Here is a 23,251-nt window from a genome sequence, read left to right as displayed (position 1 = left end):
CATGATTACATTGTGTTTCACAATGAGGACTGGAGAAGAACATAAGTGAAAGTGGCTTGTAAGTCATGACAGTGTCTCAGAAAGGTGTTTGGAGTCTGCAAGATGCAATCAATGTGACTGCCTTAGACTAAGGGCATGATAGTGAGAACATAAATTATGGACCACCTGAGTGGCACTTAAGCTTCATAAACAAAAGATTGTGGTGATCTCGTGTTTGTGTGTGTACCTTTGTGTCTCTCTGTGTGTGTGTTTTTCTGTGTGTGTGTTTCTGTGTGTGTGTATCTGCATGTATTGGGTAGAATAATTGAGAAAGGATGATTTATAGCTTGAGAAGTTGGTAAGAGACAGTGATGCTCAACATGTGTGCAGAATTTCCCATAGACCCCAGTGAGATTAATCACACCTTCTCAAGTAGTATTAAATGACATAGCATAGAGAAGTAATTGAAACATATATCAATACATTATAGTCTTCTAAATATACCTACAGACACTCAATCCTTAAGTAACATTATTTTACATGATTTACTTTGAAAGAAAGCTCACATGATACTTGTATAAATTAAAATCACTTTTATTGATCTTTCCAGTTAGTTTCAGAATATTTTTTCAACAGTATAAAAGGTTGATAACTTACACATTAATCATAGTTTAAATTAAGAAAGTTATATATTCCTATAAATGAGTAATGATACTTTTTCTAACAGAGTCATCTCTGTTCTCTTCCCCAGCACATTTTTTTTCTTCTCCCTATAATTAAACCTTCCTTCAGACAGTGAAGCACCCAACACATCTGATGATGAACCTGGTCTTTGCTCTTTCAGGTCAGTCTCCTTCTTAAGGCTTCAATCTTTACCTGGCTTCAATCTTTACCTCCTGGTCTTCTTAGAGACAACATGATCACAGAAGGTTGTTGTGTTGAGTATTAATTATCCACTCTTACAGCTTATCACTTGTATGACCTCATCTACCCCTTAAGCCAACATACTGTGCTAATTATTGTGAATATCCTAATTTCACAGGTGAAGAAACTGATGTTTAGTGTGGACATACAACTTTTAAGGGCTAAACTGCTAATAAGTAACAAAATATGGACTCAAAATAGGTTCTTCAGAGTCCAGAGCCAAGGACTCAAGTATATGTCTCACTCTGCTAAGTCTTCATTCACCTTTAGCTGATTTTTTTTTTTACAAGTTTTGTCAGGGCTGCTCAGCTATTCCAGGCCAAGCTATACTTCACATTCTTGCTCACCTAGTCTTTAGTTGGAAGCTCACTCAGCACAAAAGGGATAAATGTAATATTTTTATTTTTTAATTTTTGTCTTATCCAGTATTTTCTGGTTATTTTATTTGATAAATTTAACATATTGAACACCAGATAGTTCCTCAGGCTCCATTTCCCATTCTGAATTGGCATGATTCTTATGATCACAATTGGCAGATCCTGAAGGAGGAAGCAGGGCAAGAAAAGCCATGAGTTGAATGATCTTAGGCAGCAGTGAGTATGACTAGAACAGAGTCTCTGGAGGCAGCTTCAGTGAGATAGCTCACTTTAATGAGGGAAACAAAGGCTATTTAAACCTTTGGGGGTGAGTAGGGGCCATCAGCAGGAGCGTACATCATTGGCTTGGGTCAGGGCACTGTGGCTGCCTCATTAGCATAAGTAGGAATTCCAGGTGCTTGCTGGACTTGACCTTACGGGAGGGACAGAAAGTTTAACATGGCTATTATGGGCTACATGAAAATTTCTGGAATTTGGACACACCTCGAACCCAGTCTTTCTTTAGGCCTGTCCCCACACCTCCACAGTTCCCCAGCCCCATACTACATAACTGTTTTATGTTGAAAAATTTTATTAATTTATTTATAAGTTTTTGAGAATGTAGTTTGTCTTTTTCTACCTTTGAGACAAATGGCCTTACAGTAGCCTGAATTGGTCTGCATCTTGCTATACAGTACTGTCTGTCCTAGAAGTAACAATCCCCTAGCTTTAGCCTACCAAGTTCTGGGATTACAAGCACATTCCACCATTTATCTCTATATGATTGCTTCGAATTATAACTTCAGTATCACTCTCTTGAGTCCTTTTAATCATGAGGACATTATGGATATCATTCTAGGCATGGCCTCAAATAGTCTGCTAATTTTTCTGCTCCAATCTCTATGCACAGTCTCTATTTGGAGGATTCTTTCTGCAAATCTCTCTAGATGAAGCTGTGTGGTCTTAGCATTCTATTTTGTAACAGGTGGCTACTGACTAGACAGGGCATGTGATAGCCAAACCAATAGTGCAAGCAGAATACAGGTGATGGGGTAAACTCCTCATCAAGCATCCTTTGTGCAGATTCAGCCACATGAACGAGCTCAATGGAGGTGAAAGCATAACAGATCAGTGTGTTCATCATGTCCTCTCAATTTCTCACAAACCTAGACAGATGGGACTTAACTGAGACATTGTCTCCATCAGATTGTTCTGTGAGCACATTTGTGGAGCATCATCATGATTAATGATTGATGAGGGAAAGCCTAGTTTATTATGAGTGGTACTACCCCTGGGTTACATAAGAAAGCAAGCTGAGCAAACAATGAGGAACAGGCCAGTAAGTAGGAGTCCTCCGTTGCCCCTGCCACCGACTCCCCTTAACAATGAACTGTGATGAGAATTTGTAAGCCAAGTAAACCTTCTTCTTCCCAACTGGTTTATAGCCATTGTGGTTATCATAGCATTAGAATGCAAACTAGGATAACAGGTACATAATATGCTTAATCAGAGAATGAGATAAAGTTATCAAAACGGAGCTCCCATTGTCACCTATTTCTTCTGAGTCTGTGTCATAATAACTGTTTCCTCAGAGCCCCAGGATATGAAGTACTCTTGGGTATGGATAAACAATAGACCTATGCTACTTCAAAAAACTGATAAGAGTTTATTCTTATATTCTTTTCCTTAAGGGAAAAAAAACACAAGATGTGTGTGTGTGTGTGTGTGTGTGTGTGTGCATGTGTGTGAGAGAGAGAGGTCCATTGTAGTTCAGGAGGTTTACTTGCTTGAAACTTAGCCCTGACTAGTCTCAAACTAATAATTCTGCTACCTTAGATTCTTAAATATTTGGATTTCAAATGCATGCCACCATGCTCAGCTATATCTTTGCTTCTCATTGCATCAGTTCATTTAACAACAGCAATAAAAATAACAAATAACAATTATTACACCATCTACTCCACATTTCAGGGATGGTTTTAAGTTCAAATTACTGTGCTATTTAGTTATGGCAATCTGTTAAAGTAGACTTTATCAAAGATTATTAGTTGATAAATCAGATGAGGCACCCTCAATCACCTAAGATTAAGGCCCTATTCCTGAAGACACAACTTACTTATGTCATTGAATGTGGAGAAATCAAGCTGGTGGCCAACTAAAAGCTTTATCTGTACTTAATATCATGCATGTTGCCAGAAGGTACTTTTCACATGCCCAGAAGAGCAAGGCAATCATTAATATCTTCCAGCTACAAAGAGTAATTTACCTGCAAGATATAGTAGTGTAATGGTGGAAAAAATTTTATGGGAGTCACAAACCACTTTTTGATTGACTTTAAGGTCAATCCATAACACAGACCTCATACATGACACTGAAGTGGCCACGAACCTGAGACTACATAGGCCATGAGCCTGTGGAGGAACCTACTACTATTACTCCATGAAAGGAACAGCAACATAGTGATTCCTAATGTCACATTGCTACATACATAGCTCAAGGACTAGCTCAAACCTCATCAGAGAAGCTTCTTTCAGTGGATTGACACAAAGGCCCATGTAGACTTAGATGTTTCTAAACATTATTTATTTATTTAGAGTACCAGATCACTTCAACCTCCTTTCTAGACACTTGACCAGAGGTAGGGGAAAAGAAGGTTTATAGGTAAAGGGGGATGTAGACTGTTTAGAAGTAGTTAGTTGGAGGCAATTCTACTCTTTGTTGTCAGGATTCCAGCAATCTAGTCCAACAGCAAACACTACATACAAATCAGTTGTAGCAGCTAGACTGCAAAACTCCAGTGAATCTGTATCAGTCAATGGAAGCAACAAGAGTCAGCTGGAATACCATAAGAAGTTCTTTGGTGCATTTCTCTCTGTGAAGTGAAGATAAGAAAAGACCAGCAAAGTGTTGCAAGGCATAGCAATGCAAGAACATCCTCTCACTGTTTATGGGGTCCCACTTACACTCTACCTATCATGTAGCTTTTCAAGTGCCCACTCTAGCAAAACATGACATACTCTCTCATGTACCTTCTTCAACAAAACATCTTCTCACAAGACATCTTCCAGGAAAACATCATGTAACACAACTGAGTTTGAAAAAAAAACAAACAAACAGGAATTTCCACTTCAGACCCACAACTGGAAAATATGCAGAGAGCAAAAGTCTTTGGAGCACTTAGCTCTAGCTCTAAAGATGATATTATCCCTCAAGACTTAGGGAATCTAAGAAGAAGAGGGTAGAGATATTGGAAAACTTACAGAAATTGTGTCTGTCTTAGGTTGGAACAAATAACCCCAGCCTCCCTTTCCCATCTTTGGATACTCAACAGCCATTGGTTGAGCTCCTGTCTTAGGATGATGAGGCCTCCCTTTTTAGGAGCAAGGGTCTTGAAGTGTTCTCTTACCCATCTTTGACTAACCGGCTTAGCGCATAAGTTAGGGCATATACCTTGTTAGTCTCGATGACAGAGGCTTTACAATCCCCTACTTCCAGCCTGTAATAATGAACCTGTGTGGGTTTCATTTGATTAGCGTCTATCTGTTGTCATACAAAAGCCATCAGTTTTTTGAACAACATGGACCTGAGAGACAAGAGACTTAACAATGCCTGAATAGTTAGTATAACAGCAACACTCTTTTTAAAGGGCAACTCATAACTCCCTCTATCAGAGGAGTAAAAAGTATTAGCCTCTTCTATTCTGTTTACAAATATGTTATAGCAGAATCTAAATCTATAGAACTACAAAACTGATCATAGCTTTGATCTTAACAAAACAAGTAAGGAAATCCCTGTTCCTGCTCTAGTCAATCTCAAACCCAAAAAACAACTATAATAACTGTGGTAGTGGGTTTTCTCCTGGGTCTAAACAATGTTCTCCAGTAAATAATAAGGTGGGTAACCAAGTGTCATTATATAGTATTCCCAATTTTTCACAGAATTGGTGGAAACTGGAGCTTTTATAACCTGGGCCATTGTCAGTTTTTATCTGTTTAGGCACACCCAATACAGCGATTGTAGCAAGCATATGAGTGATCACATGGTTGCTTGCCTCTCCAGTTTGTAATGTTGCATAAATTAAACCACTGTATGTGTCTACACATACATGTATATAGTTTTGCTTGCCAAATTCATTATAATGAGTAACATCCATTTGCCAGATACTGTTTGGTATCAGTCCCTTTGGATTTACGCCCAAATGAGGAACTGGTAAAAGTGTAACACATGATTAATGTTGTTAAACAATTTGTCTAGCTTGTTCTCTGGTAATTTTAAACATAATTTAAAAAGTTTTAGAATTAAGGTGATGTAACTCAAGAGCCTTTATGGCCTGATCCAAGTTAGATCACAAATCTGATAAAGCCACTTCAGTGGGTAAGGCCTCAGGTCCCATTTCTGGGGTTAATACTATGTGGGTGACAGAAGTGAGGTCTAGTCCTGTGCTTCCTGGTGTTGCTTGACTAAGTTCTGAAAGGGATTGTTGTTTGCTGGTATGACACTGACTGCTCCATAAGCCTGTTTTGGCTTGTGTCGGTTCGGGGCCTGGAGCTGGCTCCTGTTCCTGTTTCCCTGATTATGGGAAAGGGTGTTTCCTTGTGGGTCTCTATTGGACCTACATTCACTAGTCCAATGCCTTCCACATTTGCAAAGTGGGCAGAGCCCAGGCTGTTTTCTGGGCTGTCTCTGGGTTAACTCATTTTCTGCCTTGCAATCTCTTGCAAAGTGTCTAGGCTTGCCACATTTAAAACAGGCCTTTTGGTTTCTACTAGCCAAAAAATCTCTTCCTTGCATGGCAGCAGCCATAGCTAAGCCATGTTGGTAGGAGGGCCCTATGTCAGAACAGAGTCTGATATACCCTGTAAGGTCTGTCTTTTTCTTGTAGGGTCTAATGGCCACTTGGCAGGCAGGATTGGCATTTTCATATGCAAGTTGTTTCACATAATCTACACCTGCCTCTGCATTACCAAAAATCCTCCTTGCTGTCATCATTAATCAATGAACAAAATCAGAAAATTGTTCATCAGGTCCTTGTCTGACTGCTGTTAAGGATGCACCAGGATCCCCTTTTGCTGGGAGTTTATGCCAAGCTTTCATGGCTGCATTTTGAATTTGAGCAAATAAACCTGGGTCATATTGCATCTGGTTATCACAAGAAGCAAATTGCCCTTCTCCTACTAAGGCATCAAAAGACCAACCATTGCCTGCCTGAATGTTTCTCCTAGTTGTTTCTTTACAATTCTCGTGATACTCTGATTTCCAAATTAGATAGCCACCACCACTAAGAACTGCTCTCACTAATGTATTCCAATCACTAAGAGTCAGCCACTCCTCTGTGGCAGACTCTAAAATTTCAAGAGTAAAGGGAGCAGTGGCACCGTATTGTGATACTGCATTTTTTAATTCCTTAATAATTTGAAAATTAAACCCTGTGTGATGTCTCCAAGCAATCCCTTGATTGTCTCTGGTCTCTGATACAGGGAAAGCCTCAGCGTCTCCCTTCTCTGGATGATCTGTGGCTAATCTTAAGCTAGGTGATAGAGACTGCCTTTGGATTCCTGGTTGAGGAATGCAAGGAGCTGGGGGATTTTCGCAGTTTACCCCTTGAGAAATCTTCCCTGTCTTTAATTCTTGTAGCTGATTAATTAAGTCCGGATACTCTTTTTCTAACTCTATTTGTTGTTTAAGAACAGATATTTTTTTCCTGTAACTTCCGTCTGGGATCTATAACCACCATCTCCATTGGGGGAGCACTTGGAGGCAGAGGCACATAGGGAGGGGGTCTTCAGGAAGAGGGCCACTCAGGGTCATAATGTTCAGTTGCCTCTTCCTCTAGGTCAGTACAATCTGGCTCTGACAAATTGTCATCAACCTTTGGTTGTATTTTAGATCCTAATTTCAGATAAATACGTTTCTTTTTATTTTGAACATGAAAGACAGCATTCAGGTAATGAAACAAAAGCAGGCAATTAACACACATGAGCAGCAAACAGCAAAACAAAAACAAAGAGTTGAGTTCAGGCTGACTTATTTCTTGCCCCATTTTCATTAACATGACTTACCTTTCTCAACACGGCAGATTCCCACAGTGATCACCTTTGTTTCACTTCTGAATTTTCTGCAGACCCTTCTTCTAGTAATGTCCCTCACTGGGTCTCTAGTTCTTGCTGTCCCTGTTTAGACGCCAAAAATGTTGCAGCCCGAGCTACCCCACGTTTTGGCGGCTAAAATGTCCTGGACCTCTCTGTCAATGTTGGAACCCGCACTGTCAAAAGCCTTGGGGGCTAAACTGTTAGAGTTCACACTGCCCCAAGCTGCTCCAGTCCCCGGGTCGGGTTCAGCAAGAGAGAGAGTGAGGATGGACGTGAAGAATGGAGACCAGACAGAGTGTGATTCAATCCTGTTTTTCTTCAGTCTCTCTTCTCTCCAAGTGTCTAATAATTGTTGCCTCCCTCAAGTCTCAAGTGCCTACTGTCTAATTCCAAGTTCTTCCTCCAAGTTCCAAGTTACTTCTTCCAAGTGTCAAGTGCCTAATACCTAATAATCCTTCTTCCGAATTCTCTAGTCCAAGTGTCTTCTTCCTCAATTCCTAATTCCTACTCATAGTTGTACTCCAAGTTGCACTCTCTAACCTAATTCCTAGTTCCAAGTTGTACTTCCTAGTGCCTAATAATCTGTTGCTTTCTCTGTCTGCCTCTGTTGCCTTTTATATGTCTCACTTCTAAGCCATGCCCTTAAGTCACACCCTTAGGTCTTATCTCTAAATCTGACCTCTAAGTCATGCCCTTAACTCTCAGTTCTAAATCACAGCTTTAAGTCTCACACACCCAAGGGAAGATCCTGGGTATCTAAAACAAGATGTTATCAGTGTGTGCTCAGCTGTTGCAGGCTGATGTAATCAAGTCTCTTTTCAGGGTATATGGCTCAAGATGGCTGCAAGGATGATAGCCACCTTCTGTTGGCTCCCCACATGAGAGATGCTATAAAACTCCAGGGAAACAGCAGCGTTTAGATATAGCTGGACTGATACACATATGAACTTACAGAGACTAGGACAACACATACAAGATGTGCACAAGGGCAAATTAGAAAAAAGAAATCCCAGCTTGGAAAGTGGAAATGAGTCTCTAATCAAGAAGCTATTTGCAAATTGATATCTATGTCAAGGACAAAATCATTTTTCTCCAAAAGAGTGTCACTGGTTATATTGACCATTCTCTAGTATGGGTCCCATGCATAGGAGTAGTGAGCCAACACAAAGTGGACTTCATGCATTTTGTACAGTTTAGGTTTTGAGTATGTTTGTTTTATGTTAGGTTGTTTTGATTTTTGTGTTTCTTCTTTTTGTGAGATAGAGAAAGAACATAAAGTTAGACAGTTAGGGAGGTAGGAAGGATCAGAGAGGAATTAGGGGAGGGAAAATTATACACTCAGATTATGTCATATGAAGAAGAAAGCTTGAATAAAAAATAAATTAATTGAATAATTTTTTAAAAGAACAGACCTCAATTTAGTTTTATTTAAATTACATGTGTAGCAATACTGTGTATAGTATAGATTTATACAGAGAGATAGTAGTGAACATGTTTGTCTTTGCTGCTCAGCATCCATTTTCCCATACTTCATAGTAATAATTGTAAATGTATTTTAGTGAACACATTTTCTTATTTTTAGTGCAGGGCAAAAGTCAGTGCTTCTGGCTCCATGTTCATTGGAATTATACTGCTCTGGCCACTAGCTCAGGAGTAGACATGGATCAGAGCAGAGGAAATAGAATGTAAGGAGACTTTTGAATAGATTTAGTTATTGAACTGGGTTGAACCCAGGTTCAGTTCTTGTGCATGCTAAGGACAACACACACACAAGATGTACACTATCACTCTCTCACTCAACTCCAGCCCTAGGTTAGCAAGAAGATATTTTCGAGAATGAATGAGTGAAAAGCCTCTGCATTCTTTACTGATCATGTTAGTAATAATAATGTTGTGATCCAGAGGCTACTGGAGTGTGTATAGGTTAGAGGTGAGTAAAGAAACAACAGAAGACAGGGACATACATTCCAAATGACATTGAGCATGTCCTTATCAGACTGAACGAAACTCGCTTCTTCTGGATTTGGATGCCTGCCCCAGTAGGCTTGTGGTTTGGCCCTCATTCAAGCTGAGATAAAATGTCTGTCATGTGAGGTCACAGGAATGCTAACTGATTGATTTCATGAGATACAATTCTTCACCGCCCATCTCTCCATAGAGAGTTCTCTTGGTCTATTTACTCTGTAATGTGTCATTTGCCAGTTTTCTTCCATTCTCTCATCATCAACTATTCCACAAATACAAAATAGATAAAGAAAAGTGTGAGAATAGTTAAAGAACACACACAGAAGACCCTAAATCTTTTTCTACTACTGGGTTGACTAACCCAGCCTTAATACGAGGGGTTGAGCCTTATTGTAACATTATTATAATGTGTGTTTGTTATCCCTGGGAGCCCTACCATTTTTTGAAGGGAGGGATGGATCTGGGGAAAGATGGTTTTAGCTTCAACTTTGTGTGCTTTGTACAGGTGTATGCCAGTGACTTCTGCCCCAGATTATAAAGATGTTAACACAGAAAGCTTTCAACAGTAATGTCTAAATATAACACCATGTACAAGGAATGACTATGTAAGAAGTCTATGCATAAGACACAACTGGGTAAGTCCTCAAAGCAAACAATCTTAAACTAGGTGACATATAGCACTTCAGTTTAGTATTAGAAATGTGTCTATGTTTCTGTGATAAAAATAAATGGCAGGTTTTTAATTTAGTGTCTTGCTGTTGGTTTGGGAAAAAGTGGATATGGCCCTTACACAGTCAATATTATAGACATTCATTGTCCTGGAATATTTATTAACAACATTCAGTGAAGTGCAAAGCACTCACTAGGGAAGCCCAGGATTAGCCAAATATTAATGTTTAACTGCACAAGATTATCTTTAGCTTCAGCTTTGAAAGTATCCAAGCTTATAAAGACAGCCATGTGATTTCATTCTAAGTGTCCCTTAAGTCCTCATTTTATTTTAAGTAAACCTTCCTCTTAATTGAAAACTGTAAGTCTGAGCTTGCTGTGGTTATATTGAATGCTACAGGTTTAGGAAAACACCGTAGGCAAGTTATTCTCATTGCAAAATCTAAACTACTGCAGTCTGAATACTTATACCCTCTTCACATTCCTTAGTTGAAACTGCAATTATTAGTGTGATGGTATTTGGAGTGAGGGTTTCAGGAGGTGACTGGGGATAAATGGGAGGAGAGGATAGATGTCTTGATAAAAACAGTAAAAGACAAAAGATCTTTGTTCTCTAATATAAGAAAATACAGCAAAAAGGTAGCGACCTGTAAATTAGAAAGATGGTTGTCAAAATTAACTTGACCATGACCAGGTTTCCTGATCTCCAGCTTCTAACCTTTGAACTTCAAAAAAGAATACTTTAAGTGACCCAGACTGTGGGAGCTCTTCACAGCATGCTAAATAGACAGATATACATTAAGAAAGAAAATTTTATTTATGTTCAAATGCATTAGTCAGAATGTAAAGGAACACACAAACCAAAGTAGCTTAAATCATGTGAATTTATTATCTCAAAAGAAGTCCAATGTTGACTGGTTCTGGTTTTTACCTACAGTTAAAACACTGTTATTCAGGACTAGGGGGTTTTCTAACCTCTTATGTCTGGATTTCAGTGATTTCCCTTTAGTCTTCAAGCATGTCTTTGGAGCTACAAAATGTTTTCAGGTCATAGGGAGCCTCCTACATACACATAGGCAGAAGGAAGTGGGTTTTATTTTTCTAGGGTTGAAAATCTTTCTTCCTGAAACTCAGTTTGCAGCAATTCCCATTGAACTAGCGATACTTGATTATACAGCTATGTCTAGGCCCTAGTTAAGAAGCTCTGGGCAGTAAGACAGTAATATTCTCAACATCAACAGTAGGTAGTCAGCAGAGAAAATCAGGAGGCAAACTACATATGTTTAAAGTGTCAGACTATCCTGGCACTTGTCTAGTTTGCAGAGAGGCAGCGACAGTGGCCCTAGCTATTGGCCAAACCAAGCAGGATATTAGCATCCAAATAGAATGAAGACTGCTAAATCTACCTTTGGGTAGGTGTGATGGTCTGAATGAGAATGGCCTCATAGGCTCATATATTTATATTTGAATGCTCAGTCAGCAGAGAGTTTTGACTGAAAGAATGAGAAGGATTAGGAAGTGAGGCTTTGTTGGAGGAAACATGTCCCTGGGAGTGGGTTTTGAGGTTTTATTGCCCATACATGAGCCAGTCTTGTTCTTTCTGACTGAGGGTCAGGCTCTAACTCTCAACTATATCTTTAAAATCATGCTTCCTATGTCTTCGGATATGCTGGCCACCATGATGATAATGGGCCAAGCTTCTGAAATTGTAAGGAAGCCCCTAATTAAATACTTTCAAAAGTTGCTGTGGTCATGGTGTCTTTTCAAAGCACTAGAAAGTCACTAAGAGAATAGGATGTAAATAAAGTTTTGACTTAAACCCTTCATGTTTTTAGAGTTGTTTTTTTTGTTGTTGTTGTTTTTCTGCAATGTGGGATTCTACCAGGCAGCAGTCTATATGCTAAAGGAACATTCCCAGCTTGCTCTCCATAAAGGCAACGTTGTGGATTATAATAAACACCATATCTTGCATACGTGAGTTCACATAGTGTGCATTTCTTGTTGCAGTTTTGGGACTTGCTTTTGCCAAAAGCCAGTGTGTGTTTTATAAATGGACTCTAGGCTATTGTGTCACGATGGAACTTCACCTTGCTTAAGGAATGGAAACACTTCTAATTCAAGATAATTTACACATAATTATTTGGAGTGTTTGCATTCCAGGAATCTTCTTATCCTTGTAGCTACTTGGTTTTTAATCCTGAAAAGAAATATGTAAGTAAACACATACATGCAATAAACCAAAATCAAATTCTAAAGAGTAGTACAGAGCCTATTTAAACTTACCACAACAAATACACTAAATTGTTTTTATCTTATTTTGTCTTATTGATGAACATTGTTGAACCACTGATGTTGCAATTTTAATTCAATTTAATTAGCACTTATGAAATCACTAAATATACAGACTGTCATACTGAGTTTTGTTGGGATACAAATAAAATGTATTCTCTGTTTATAAGAAATGTGAGGTGCTATCTGCAGGGTTCAACTTTAGGAGGGACATGGGTAAAGAGTGTCAACAGTACACTCAGTTTCTCTAAATGTGAGATTGTGACAAGAAAGAATGGGAAATGGGAGTTAAAAAATGTTAGATGGTCAACTGAGTTGACAAGGGCCTTGAAGGTGGTCCTGGGGTAGATTGAAAGCAGCACAAGGAGGATGGAGGCAATACACAGCTATGGAGTCTTTCTGGCCAGGGCCAAGGCCAGGGTCAAAGCCTCATCACTGTTAGATAACTCAGCCCTTACTGAAGGCCCTTCACTACTCTAAGTGCAGCAGGTGAATGGAGCTCTTTAAGCCTTATACAGAGCTAGAGAATGCTTCCTCCAGACCGTAGCTCTTACCCATGGTCATACCATGTGGATGGGAAGGAAACCAAGGCAGGACAAAGAGACAGAGGATTATGTGGACACAGAAAGGGAAAATTCACCTCATCCTAAATATGCTTGAAGCAGACTCCAACTAAGAACTGTATCACAATAACCACTATGCTGTAAATGTTGAGACAGTGTTCGTTTCATATACATATATTTTACATCACAATCACTATTAACCATCTTAAGGCTTAACCATGCATGGCCTTGGGTAGGGCCTCACTCCTGGGCATCTCAAGACTGGTCTCTGTAATTGCAGTGAAGAAAGCATACTTTCCTACGTCCCTGTGCTTACCTCCAATTGTCATCCTATCAGGGAGCACTCAGAAACTTGCTGGGATCTCATTTAGGTTTCTTAGTAACCCCTTGAAGATAATAACTTCAAACCCCACCAGGTTCTGATGTGAAGACAGTGAAGTGCCCCTTGGGCTTGAGAGGTGCACACTCACGCTCAGGTGGGTCCTATCATTTCTGAGTGCCTTTCCCACTTAAAATTTGATGCTCTCAAAAATATACAGTAAAAATGACTTTTGGTAAACCATGTTTCTCTGTTGAGAGGCTCACACTCATGCTCTAGGATATATTTCTGTCTGAGAAACACACTATCTCTTGGCCTTCAAGCTCCATGCACTTTAAGACTGTAAGCCCTTACTAAGTCCAGCTCTGCTTCATACTGACAAGTCCTGAAGTTCTATTTTTACAGAGGGTGAGGGTAGGACATTTTTTCTTTTTCTCTTTCTTTCTTTCTTTCTTTCTTTCTTTCTTTCTTTCTTTCTTTCTTTCTTTCCTTCTTCTTTTAAAATCTTCATTAAGGTTGCATCAGACAAAGTGATTTTTCAAACTGTAAGGCAGTGGTGTGGTGCAGTATCTTGTCTCCTGACAACCAAGATCCATCATTCCTTCTTTATACACAGTGTTGCCATTTGTCTACTCAAAGGAAAGAGGACAAACATGAATTGTTTGTATTCTTATGCTTAAATTACTTGTCTAATGGTTTACCATAGCAACATTTTAATGGAAACTACAATTTTTATAATCTTTTTCATAGGAATCTATTTTACAGAAAAAAAAATTAAGTGTGTTTTAAAAAAATCACAAATCTTTCATTTTTGCTTCTTAGAAGTTAGAAGCTAGTTAATGTAGTACAATGCTCATTAATGTTTATTATTTAGGCCATAAAGAAAAAAATACTTTATAGCACGATTTACTGACTCTATGAATGCTAGAACTGAATAACGCTTTTCTAGGTCACAGTTTTAAGCAGGCTCCCCTCAGATACAACTTATTTGGTCTGCATAGCAATTTCAATTTTTTTTTCATTCAATTGATTATTGATTTCAGAAAAACCAAAAATCAACCCAAACTGAAAATGAATGATATTTTGCAAATCTCACAGTCCTATGACAATAACCCACTAGAGCCAGGTGAAGCAGGCTCATTGCCTGGCCTGGGGTCCTACCTGCTTAGTCACAGACAGTTGTTCATATTCTCATTGCTTCATAAAGAGTGCCACCGGGAGTAACAGCACAACAGCAACTTGTTGGCTTTTCATCCTATGGGGGCGTGGCTTCTCTTCTGAGAGGCTCACTGGGTCACACTGCCGGGGTTAGCAGGGGTGGTCTCTTGTCTGCAAGCTCTAGACATTGCTGCCTCTACATCTGTGCAGACTGTTGGCAGAAGTTGGTTTCTTGTGGCTGTGGGACTGAGGCTGACATTTCCTGGCTGCCTGTGAGTGAGGACTGACTTCTGATCCCTGACCCATCCATATCTCCTTCATTTTCCCAGGCAGAATGGAAGGTCTCTCTCATGAGGGATTCTTGTAGTGCTTTTCATCTTCCCCTCAATTCTGCTCTGCCACCCCTAGAGAAAACTCTGTTATTGCAGTACAGATGTTACTTGTTTGGATTTGACAGCAGTGAGTTCTTGACCAGTGTTTTTGTTTCCTCTGTTTTGTTTTTGCTTAGTTTGGTTTTTGTTTTTCAAGACAGGGTTGCCCAGTGTAGCCCTGGCTATTCTGGAACTTACTCTGTAGACCAAGCTGGCCTCAGCCTCACAGATATCCACCTGCCTCTGCCTCCTGAGTGCTGGGATTAAAGGTGTCCCCATTGTTAAATACAAAACCACCAAGTGCTACAGATGCAGAGCCATGGGAACTCTTATGCTACAGGAAGGAAACCTCGGGTACTGCTATGTGGAAACATTGTTGAGTAGAAAGTCAACACAATATGTATGGTGGCCGTTCCAATTCTATGGTACATCCAGTAGCTATGTGAGCATATTGTAGTTTAAAAAGTAGACAAGGAGTTGGGGCAAGCATTTTATTCTTTCACAGTGTTTCATGTAGAAAATTCGTGGATTCATCTTGTTTTCTGACTCTTACAGTCAATCTATAACACAATAATACCAAGGTTGCCTCTTTTATAATGTTTTGAAAATTTGGAATAGTTTTCTTTTGTGCAACTGATGAAATTAGCTCTGACTATATTAAGACTAGTGGAAAAAAAAGAGTCTCATAAATGGAAGTTGAGACTGAACACAATGTTCTATGACATTACTTTAAGTTTGTGTAAGTATCAGACTTTGAGTGCTTTTTACTTTCCTAACTAGGTATGTCAAAGTCTGTGGGATCCTTTCCCTTTCCCCAAATGGGCTACGTGTTTGTATTGGCCTGCAAATTCTTTACTGGGGATTGCTTTGTGTAGAAATTGTAATTAATTGTCTGCTTCTTTTCCCCTAGGAAATTGCCTAAGACACATGATCCTTTACATTTCAAGTAAAGACAAAAACCAACCTGGGTAGATTCCGCTTATGATTTCTGTTCTGGTGGAAATAAGAGTACAGGTTAGAACACTTGCCGTCCTGCATTATTAGAAAGATCAGCATGGCAGTGCCTTGTCTTGGGATCTCAGACAGATACCCTTGTGTTCCCAGCCCCAAGTAAGGCACATACTTTGGGCACTGGGCCATTGTGAAAGTCACTGGGCATACGGCAATGATTTTAGCCAAGGACAGAGCATGTTGGAATTTTGTGTTTGAAAATGAAAGCCACCAAAGTCACACAATGCTCATTTGGTGTCTTGATACAGGTACATTACTATAATTAAGAGAGTTGTATCCAGCAGATAGAATGGTGACAGCTCTGAAGAGAAGGCTGAGCCTCAACTTTGTCTTCTCTTTCCTTTCATCTAGTATAAATTGCAGTTTCATATAGTGTTTTATTTCAAGGAAAAAAAAATCACTATTCAGACAAAAACAAACTGCCTGTTTCTCTGGAGCTTTGCATATGTGGCTCAACCAACTTAATATGACATTGTTGTATATGGTTGTACAAGTTATCACTTTTGATAGTATTATACATGTTAACATGTCCTTTTGCCCCTGTTCCTCTGAGCACCTCCTTATCTTTTCTTTCCCAGTGGACGTTATATCCTATTCACAGGCCCTGTTGATTGAATCAGTTGTTACACTGAAGTAAGTGAGCCAGAGAATAAGGAAGCTGAATATATAACTGGGGGCCAGTCAAGTTACAATGGAAGACCAGTATGAGTTGTAGCACAACAGGACTCAGCTCATCCACACCTAGCATGTACAGCTTTAAGCCTTTTCTTTCATCTACTTTTACCACCTTACATAGCCTTCTAAGAACAATGGAGTTTTAGGAGAGTTTTGTTAATAATATGCATCTGTTCTGCCTGATCAGAAGGAATCTTCTGGATCTGAGTTGAACTTGGCATTCATCACCGCTGTTCATGTAAAACATGCTCACAAATCAACTAGCATGCTAAAGTTCATTAGTGTTTTCTCTTGGTACCCATTTTAATGCTAAAACTGGTGTATGGCAGAGCTGTGAGGCAACACATGCATTCAGATTAGAATGTTTGATTGGAATTAGTCTCATTTTTAGAAAGGCACCTCACTGTGAGGTTTGATAGATGCATCACTTTCCTTTTTGTTGCTGTGATAAGATATTTGACACAAGCAACTTAAGACAGGAATGACTTGGTTCACAACTGAAGAGTGAGGGTCAGAATGAGGAAGTTGTCATGTAGCCAGGACGCCTTCAGAAAGCTTCAGAAAAAGTGAATGAGGAGGAGTTTATCAGTGTTTTGAATTTACTATGAAACTCAATTAATACATTTGTAACAAGCTAATTATTGTATGGGCCATATACCAAAAAACAGATGGACCATTCTGCTTTGGGAAAGTAACATAAAATATCTCCTTAAGAAGATCATAGTAGATTAAAAACAATTGGCTATTTGACTTAAATGCTTAATGGCTTAAAACTGACTTTAAACTATTTATTTATACCATGTCAGGGATATTCCTGCCAAGTTCTCTTTAAGTAAATAAGGCAATTGAGTTAATTTTAATCTTGAATTTTTTTCTTCCATAGTTGTCTTTTCATACTTCTCTTATTCTACTAGAAAGTCCATTTTGATTGACATAACTAATTTTTTACACGCCTACTTTTTCAATCTTGTTTATAATAGAGTTTTATGGATCTGAAAAACTGTTCCTTTAGGTAACATTTCTTATCTCTGCTTGATTTCTTCTGGGTGAATTTGACAGTGGGACTTACTGAAAGTAATTTATTCTCCTTATTTCTAAACTTCTGACTCACCTTTCTGAAAAAGAAGACAATGTTCACATATTCAACTTCCTTAATATTGAGTCTTCCTAGTTATAATCAAATTTCTACCAACTATAGAAACTGCCTTCATGTGAATATTTCTTTAAGTCACTTTTAAGTTTAAGTTTACTTTTCAAGTAATACATATTTGTTTTTAAGACTCGGCACCACTCTGGGTGTTTGCAACATCACAGAAAACTCAGCAATTCCCCAAAACATTGCCTCACTTACTCATTTTCATTAAAAAGTCCATAGGTAAAAGAATTTGCTGAACTTTCCAAGATGTGTGTACACACACACACACCACACACACACACACACACACACACACACACATGAAAGCATTTTAAAACTGTCTTTGGTAGTAATGTGCTTAAGTAATTATATTTACGATAATATTTGGCTGCTTTTTCATATAAAGAAAAATATTCTTGCCTTGAATATTGAGGGAATTTTGTGTCCATTTAAGGCCAAGCTTTTGAAGTTCAGGCAAAATTGCTGTAACTGGCATAAGGAAATGCCTCTTTCATTTTGCTACAGGTCCAAGGATGAGCTGTGACTCACCTTGCCTAGAGATCATTGTAGCTTTCTCTCATCTTTCAGCTCCTTTGCTTTACACTTGTTTATTGTTTCCTTCCAGTGGAAAAAGTACCAAGTTCTCTGAATGCTAGGAAGAATCCATCCTGTAGAGAGATGCAAGTCAGATGCCTAAGTGACTATGGCTATGTGATCTACACTTTGGACAGTGTTTATAAAGAACAGCAGAATCAATGATAAGGACAAAGAGATAATGCAGAAGCTATAAGTTTTCTAGAATCATATGTCTATACCTCATATTGTCTAAGTTCTATACCTCATATTGTCTAAGTTGTGCTGCTATCTTCATAATTGGTAGTTATTTGGGTTTGAACTTCAGCTATCCAATACAAGCTTATATTTTACATATGTGTTCCATAGCATATAGCCATATTTTGGAAGACTGTGAAATGTTTAGGAAATGAGATTCCCTGATGAAATTATTTCAGTATAGGAAGGACTTTGAGGACACCCTACCCCCACATGCACATGCAATTTTTATTTCCTGCTTTCAGGTCTGATGTATATATTTTGCTGCATATTCTTACTACCAGGGACAAAAGCCAGATTTCCCTGATTTTCCTGCTCTGAAGGATTGAAATCCTTCTGCAATCATGTCCAAACACACCTTTCTCTCCATTGATTGTTTGTCCAGTATGTCATCACAGAAATGTAAAAGTACCTAGTATATAAAATTCATACCAGGAGTGGGGAATTGATATGCTGTAAGAATATGGAAGCATCTGGAGATATGGGGCAGAGAAGGCTAGAATAATGTGTAATAAGCCATTATGGTACATTTCAGAAAAGCGCAGATAACGAAGAATATACTCATGAGGTTTCAGCTGAGAACAAGGGCTGTATTGGGAACTAGACCAGAGGCTATTTATTCGTGCTGCATTCTCACAAATGACCTGGCTGAGGTTTGACTGTGTCCTGAAAATCTGAATAAGGCTGAACCAAAAGCACTGAATCAGTATATTTGAAGGAGAACATTTCAAGAAAACACGCTGTTCAGTTTGTAGCATTGTTATTTGTGGTTTCTTGTTGCCAGTTTGTTTTACACCAAGAATGGGAGCTAACAGCAGAGAGCAGGAGGATTTGAAAACTGTATAATTTGGGGGCATAAATGCATTTAAAATAGTAGGTGAAGCAAGAACATACAAAGCAGCTATAATTGCTTAAAAGCAAAGCAGCACTGAAGAGAAACTCTACATTTCATACTGGGACACTAGGAAAGGTATATTGAGAGCAAGTTCTTATCTGTGGAAAGATCCAGGATTTAAAGGTTCAAGCTGTTTGAAAGATTTTCTTTGAGAAGAGAGTGCATGAAAAGAGAACCACAAGGTGGTGTGTGTCCTCCTTATAGAGTGTCACCCATGGGAGTAATTTTTCAGTTTAGCTGCCTAGGTGTTCAATGTGTTCATAGTTCAAAAGGTCGCAGTTACTTCAAGTTACAACAGAACATGCCATTATCCATGTAAGGCTAGTTTTGCAAGTATGCAGGATGCAAAAGTTCATGTATCATTGTGTTTTGGGATAAGACTCCACAGAAAACCACTGGAGGTTGCACTACATACAACAGAATTGCATTACCTGTAGAAATTCCCAGCGTGGGCTGTACTTAAAACTTTGAGGTAACTCTAATTGTCAATAGAAACCTTGGAATAATGAAGGTGCCAAGAATGTGGATTGTCTTCCAAGGAAAGCTGCAGCCACTTTGTGGAGTCAGAGTAAAAGAAATGAGATGTACTGCAGATGCGCAGGAACATGGGACAAAACTGATCCCGTGCCTGACCAAGCTCACTTTATGCCACCTGCATTCAGAAGCTCCACACAGTTATAAAGGCTTTAATATTTTTATCCTATGTTTTGTCCTGGATTTGTTCTATTTCCCTGCTACAGTCCTACTTTTCTCTTTTAGAATGTTTACTCTGCACTATTGTGTGTTGCGTACACATACTCTTCATTTTCATTTTACATGCTCCCAGTCACCAAGTTGAATTAAGTCCCAGAAGAGACTTGGTACATTTTATTTAGTTATGTATGCATTTACAAAATCATATGCACATGCAGTGGGTGCACATGAGTGTGGGTGACCATGAAAGCCAAAAAAAAAAAAAAAAAAAAAAAAAAAAAAGCAATAGTTCTTCTGGAGTTGGAAGTTGGTAGTTATGAGTCTGACCCTGATGCTAGGAACCAAACTTTTATCCTTCACAACAAGAACAAACCTTCTTACACATTTTTCTAGCCCTGGATTATTCTCTACAAAACATATCCAGATTTTTAAGACATTGGGGAACATTGGAAATCAGACAGGAAGTGTTTTGTGTTATGAGATGATCATAACACTTTGTTAGGCAGAAGAAAAGTGTTGCCTCCACGCACATGTCTTAAATATTTCCCTGATGATGGTTACATATTTAGAAGCTGTGGGAAGCAGGAGGTAGGGGCTGGCTTGTGAAGAGCAGAGCCTTGGAAGGTTATCAGCCTCTAACCTGTATTTTTGACTGTCCTCTGTGTCCTGATCTACAATGAACCAAATGAACCACTTCTCTGCTTCATGTTTCTATTGCCAAAAATATAGATGGAAAAATTGACTTCTAAAGAAAAAAAAAAAACATTTTAACAGAAATTTCATACTGTCAATTCAGGCTATTGAAAGACTGTTGGGGAGAAGAGAGATCTGCCTCCCCTGAGGACCAAGGCTACCTATGTCTCAATACATCTCTACCCTATTCTCATGACATGGATGTGGAGCTCTGCTTACAGATATTACTATAACAGTCTTCATTTAACGTTTTCATAAGTGACAGAGAAGATGAAGAGCCCGAGGAAACCTTCAGCTTCCCAGATGATGAAAACCTGCCTTGTGTGATCATATGTCACACTGATAAAAGGATAAACTGAAGAAAATTCTTTCTGTGAAGTGAGACCTATGTGCATGGATGTGGTGAATAAAGCAAAACAATATGAACCATGTCAGTAGATGATTTCTGAGCATTATAGGGGACATGATTTCAGTCATTATATCTTCTAGTTTTGCAGACATCCCATGGAATTCCATGGGGACACATATTGTAAAGTATAATTCTGGGAATCATTAAATGCTGTTGTAAATCAAACAGATTTTTTAAAAGTAGTGATGCAAACACTCTATTTTCTCATTTTGTTTAATTTTTGGAATAATCCTGTGTGATAATTTTCTCCCTCTTTTACTTTTTGTTGTATGATATGTACATGTGTGTGTATGTGTGTGATGTATGTATTATGTATGTATGTATGTATGTTTGTGAAAGCCAGAGGTTGGCATTGGCATGTTCTTCTACTGAACTCCACCTTTATTTTTTAAACATGCTTTCACTGAACTAGAGCTTACCAAGACTGACATGCAACCGAGCCCAGGTAAATTCATTTCTCTGTTTTCTCAGAGTTGAAATTCTAGCTGTGTGCTGCTGTGTTCATATTTTTATGTTGGTACTGAGTGTCTGAACTCAAGTTTTATTGTTGAATGACAAGCACTTTACTTAGGACACCTTGCCAATTTTCTGTGTGATGAACACTAGTACAAATGAAGAAACAGTGAATTAATAATGAATATATTCTTGGTACAAGGTAGTTGGTTCTGTGCTGTACCAAGGACATGTTCAGAAACAGATGCTTCAAATGTAAATTGGGACTTGGGAAGAAGTGAGGAATAAAAGATATTTCTATATGATCATGTTTTTTTTTTTTTTTTTTTTTTTGTTCTTTAAAAATAAGGACTATAACATGGAAGATAATTTGAATACTAAATGTAATCATTTTGTGATTTAAGTTCTAAAAGCTTATATGTAAGTAGAAAACACCATATTATATATGAACAGTGTGTAGTTGCTCAACCTCCAAAAATCAATACCATAAACTGAGTTGCTGAAACAATCTCAGTTGCCTCACAGTTTCAGAGGCTGAAAGACAGCAGGGATGCTTCATTCAGAAGACTATGAGGGGATGCCTGCTTCTCCTCTGCTTTGTAGATGGCATCTCCTCCTTCTCTGTTTTCAGAGTACTTAATAGGGCCATTCTATACTTGTATGATCATTTTCTAATATGCCAATATTTTCCCTTTTTAGAAGGACACAGGGTACATCAGATTCAGATCTGCTCCAATGACCTCATTTTAATCGATTCCATCTGCAATGACACCATTTCCACAGCATAGGTACAAAAGCTAACAAGTAAGATGATCTAAATATGTCACACATCCATGGAGATAAAGTGTTGACAGAACAGTAAGGAGGGACATGGAAGGGGAACAATGGTGCAGCTTAATGCTGTAGAGTTTGGGCAACCTCTGACATAGCTGTCTCTCTGCAGTAGATGAATGTCTTGGAGAAGGCTCCTTTCTCCTTGTCCAACAACAACAAAACCAGCTGATTTAACCAATAGCACATCAGTATTAAAATCTGTTTATACAAGGTGTTGCTAATTCCAGATAAAGATTAAATGCCAAGTGTTTAAAATGTGGTTTGCCACAAACCCCAAATATAATTCTCATGCTTAGAATGTGTAACTGTTTTGTTTTAGATGAAAATACAAGCAAAAGTACTTCAAGCAAGATTACATCAGATCTATTAAAACTGAATTCTATTTTCCTGTGGAACTAAAATGATGCTTGAATTAAATTTTATCTTATTCAGGGCAAATATAACCCCACAGTGCCATGAATCATGTATGATATACTGGCCTAAGGAAGGTGTGTATTCATAATAAAGACAGCTCAATTAATCTTTGTTGTATGTTGGTAAATACAAAAAGATAGACAAATAAACATAAGTTTTCCTATTATTTTTACTATGTTCATCCTATTGAGGCAGTATCTTTAATTAAAAATCACTCTCAATTTAGCCTTCATCGTTGTTTCTGTGTCTAGGCTTTTGTTATTGACACCTTGTCAAGGTTAGTGTCCATGGGCTTATAGCTGTTTTTGTTATTTATTTTTTGAGAAGGTGATTTAATTACATTTATCTTATCCCTTTTCTTCCTTCAAACAATTTCATATACCAGTTTCTAATCTTCCAATCTCCTTTGAATTCATGGCATTTTTCATTGTTATGCATGCAAATGTTATATATATACCACTTGTTGAATCTATACAATGTTATTTTAACATGCTTCCACAATTACCTTCAACTATGGAGTTAGAGG

The 23,251-nt window shown here is 38.4% G+C and overlaps 1 long non-coding RNA gene across 1 annotated transcript in view; it reads left to right on the top strand.

The window, feature by feature from the left end:
• Positions 1–21,721, top strand: part of LOC143435337 (uncharacterized) — a 319,574-nt gene extending 297,853 nt beyond the window's left edge. The window contains exon 12 of the long non-coding RNA XR_013105549.1: positions 20,719–21,721. This is a non-coding gene — a long non-coding RNA (uncharacterized LOC143435337). The remainder of the gene's footprint in view (positions 1–20,718) is intronic.
• The last annotated feature ends 1,530 nt before the right edge of the window (positions 21,722–23,251 follow it).

This window comes from Arvicanthis niloticus, chromosome 21, assembly GCF_011762505.2.
Source record: "Arvicanthis niloticus isolate mArvNil1 chromosome 21, mArvNil1.pat.X, whole genome shotgun sequence".
Classification (NCBI taxonomy): Eukaryota; Metazoa; Chordata; class Mammalia; order Rodentia; family Muridae; genus Arvicanthis; species Arvicanthis niloticus.
This window is presented reverse-complemented; position numbering and strand designations above follow the sequence as displayed.